We start from the raw sequence: 2,886 nt of genomic DNA, 5'->3' as shown, positions 1-2,886 counted from the left end.
ATTCGTCCAGTAGTGCTACCATTCCTCAGAGGATCAGTTATAAATGTATTCGTAAAATCTAATGAACAGTAGTAGTAACGCATTGATGGAAATATTGTAAACGGGTATCACATACCTAATCAATCAACTACCTCATGTGGTGTGGCTGTTTTGTCTTTCTTTTATGGGATAAGTATGCGTATCCCCACCCAATATTTCTTGTACCCCTACGCTTATGATATAAGTGATAAGTCCACGTATCACCCTTCAATATTCCACCTACCACCCCTGCTTTGTCCCCCTAATGTCATTTAAATCAACATCAGATATTAAATGCTATAAAATAACCAAATTATACATTCTTCTATATTTTTTAAAATTTGAAAAGACCTAATTACCCTGACTTATTTCCTAAAATTTAAAAAAACCAAAATGCCCTCAATCTCCAAATCATCCTTTTCGTTTACATACCCAATACCACCACCACCGCCACCGCCACCACCACCACCATCCCCACCGTACCGAACTACAAGAGATACAGGGAAATTGTTTCCGAACTCCCCAGAACAGAACATCTTCCATGGCCACGAATGCGCACTACGCAGCCTAAAGCGTCGATTGGCTCCAGAGATATAGTTACCCAGCTCTGGAACCGACACCAGTAGTGTTCTATAAGCCTGGCGGTTGGTATCCGTGTTCTCCAGCCCAATCGACGCCAATCGGTTACCACAGGTTGCGTTCGACTGGTCCAGGGCCAAGATTCCATGCCCTGGGGATGCAATCATTTTCTGCAACACATATCACGTTTCAGACAGAAATACAGTGCTCTTCAATTTTCATTTTCATTTTCATTTTTTCTCCTCCAAAACATGAACGAAACAAAAGCATGAGTCAGAACCCTAGATAATTACAAGGAAATCCCAATTTTGATTGGGAGAACGTTAGAATTTTAATCATCCTTATATGCAAAGAGAATTAATCAAACCCCTATATAATTACAAGAAAATCCCAATTTTGAAGTACCTGTCAGCAGATTCCTGATCCTGCTCAGCCGCGGAGAAGAACGGATCCTTCTCCCACCGATCGAAATTCGAAGCCAACAAGGTGGGTTTGGTCTCTGAGGGTGCCATTCAGCGTGTGGTTGGAGTTTTGCAGTGAGGGTGGGACACCCAACTCGCAGGCTCTCTTGCACCACCATGTTGACGAGTCCGGCCGTGGTGGAAGTTAACAAGGCCACCATTGGTTCCTACCCTTTTGCTATTAAAGCTCTGGTTTCGCTTCTTCGAGATGGCAGCAGCAGAGAAAAGAAAGAAGCAGCCACCGCTCTTTATGCCCTTTGTTCATTCCCCGACAATAAGAAGAGAGTCGTCGAATGTGGGGCGGTGCCAATTTTGATCCAAATGGCTGATTCTGGGGTCGAAAGGGCTTTTGAAGTTCGAGTCTCTTGGCTAAATGCAAAGAAGGCAGAGAAGAAATAGCGAGGTTTGATGGTTGTGTTCCAATTTTGGTTGAAGTGTTAAGGAACTAACTTCACGGCCCGTATGTTCGCCCTTTCCGCTTTGATTTCGATCTGTTTTTTCAGTGAACAAGTGGGTTCGGAGGCTAGGACGGAAGGAGTTGTAGATATTTGTTTGGGATTGTTGGATGATGAAAGTAAAAGATTACGAGAAACGCTTCGAGTTTAATTCAAGCTCTGCGGAAGTACAAGCCCACGAGTTGATTCGCCCTTAAATTTTTACATTTATAGGGAAACTTTGTGAGCAACGAAGCGAAAGAGCTCGGCTTTGGGGAGGAACAAGGACGCTTTTTTCTTCTCCTTCGTAATTTACTTGTGGAGGTGGGCTTCACGGTGGACGGTGGTGGTGGCGTGAGTGGTGTAAAAGAAGACACGATTTTAAGATGAGGTATTTTGATCTTTTCAAATTTTAGTAAAAAGATCAAGGCAATTAGGTTTTTTTAAATTTTAGACAAAATAAAAAAAAGGTAATTTGATAATTTTATAGCATTTAATACTTGATCTAGACTTAAATAATATTAAAAAAATAAAACAAAAATGATATATGAAATATTGAGGGATGGTACGTGTACTTATCCTTTGTTTTATTTCCTATTTCCCTATCTCTCTTTGGAAAATTTTATTGGGGGAATTTTCTTTCTTTTTTTTTTTTTATTTATTTATGTGTTGCCTTAACGTCTAAGGAAGAGGTTTACGTGACGCATGTGGATATGTCGGGGTTGCTTTTATCAAGGCGCACGTTAGTCTCATTATCTGAATCCAAAGGCGATCAAACCTTGACCGGTTGACGTACGTTCCCATGTGACTTCTCTCTCTCTCTCTCTCTTTTTGGAGTCTGGAATCTGGATGGACAGAGAGAGAGAGAGAGAGAAAAAATCAGATTAATGCTGATCCGCTACGTCTCGTGGCGTCCGCAGGAATGATGAGGGAGCATGGGAGGTCTCACATGGTCGCACGTGTCTCTAACGCAGCGTCTTCGTAAACGACACGGGTATTTCTCTTCTTCCGCCGTAAAGCCCCATTTGTTAAACTAATAGATCTTACCCACGTGGGTATGACTCATTGGATGCTTCTCCTGCGGTTAGATCGGGTATGTTCCCCAGCCACGAAATGAGGGACCTACAACTCTCGTGCGCTACAGCTGTAGTTCTTTTAATGAAAAAAATGACTGGGACTGGGACTGCGACTGCGACAGACGACAGTTGGACCCAACTCGTGTGTGATTTCCCGTTTGCAGGTACCCAAATGACCAATCAGCCCCGATATAAGACATTACATTTGCGAAAATGGAAAACCAGGTTTCTCCAACTCGATTCCTTCTTCTCAAAACCAGGTGATTAGGACAAGGGGTTGAGCCCGTCTCCAAGGAGCGCAGCATGTTTAGAGAGCAT

General features: G+C 42.7%; 1 pseudogene; it reads left to right on the top strand.

Moving 5' to 3' along the window:
• The first annotated feature begins 1,030 nt into the window (after positions 1 to 1,030).
• Positions 1,031 to 1,819, top strand: LOC122648463 (annotated as a pseudogene).
• The last annotated feature ends 1,067 nt before the right edge of the window (positions 1,820 to 2,886 follow it).

This window comes from Telopea speciosissima, unplaced genomic scaffold, assembly GCF_018873765.1.
Source record: "Telopea speciosissima isolate NSW1024214 ecotype Mountain lineage unplaced genomic scaffold, Tspe_v1 Tspe_v1.1225, whole genome shotgun sequence".
Lineage (NCBI taxonomy): Eukaryota > Viridiplantae > Streptophyta > Magnoliopsida > Proteales > Proteaceae > Telopea > Telopea speciosissima.
The sequence above is the reverse complement of the archived record's forward strand: the minus strand, read 5'-3'. Positions and strand labels throughout refer to the sequence as shown.